The following is a 545-nucleotide window of genomic DNA, read 5'->3' as shown; positions in this document are numbered from 1 at the left end:
GGCTGCTCCCTCAGGGGTAGAATGGGCACAGAAATAGAAGAGGAATTTCTTGCAAAGGGAACTGGCCGGCCACCTGTGAACTAAAGTGCTGGCAGTCATGGTGGCGGAGTTTCGGCGGAGTGCACAGAGGAAGGGGGGCGGTTAGACCTTACAGAGGGCATTGCGTGGGGTACAGGTTACTGAGGCAGGCCTGTAAGGGAAGGGGAGAGCGAGGGAGAGGTGGCCTAGGTGGGCTTGGGAGAGGTATGGGCAGTTGAGTTTAAAAGCCGCAACCTCCCAGGGGCAGAACGGAGGAGGAAGGACAGAAGGAAGGTAGAGCCTACGGACACGTGTGTGCCGACTGGGAAAGCAGGCAGGGGCAGGGGTGGCAGGGGGCTTGAGTTGCCGGCTCCCGCAGCAGCTATAGCTTTAGCGGCTGCGGCGGTACGCGGACTGACTGGGCACAATGCGTGCGCTGCGGCGGAGGCGTGCAGGGGCATGAGGTTGTAAAAGGCGGTTTGAGTTTCGGGCGCCATGGGGGCGGGCGGGAGAGGGGAGGGGGGGGT

This window comes from Myotis davidii, unplaced genomic scaffold (assembly GCF_000327345.1).
Source record: "Myotis davidii unplaced genomic scaffold, ASM32734v1 scaffold908, whole genome shotgun sequence".
In the NCBI taxonomy this organism is placed as follows: domain Eukaryota; kingdom Metazoa; phylum Chordata; class Mammalia; order Chiroptera; family Vespertilionidae; genus Myotis; species Myotis davidii.
This window is presented reverse-complemented; position numbering follows the sequence as displayed.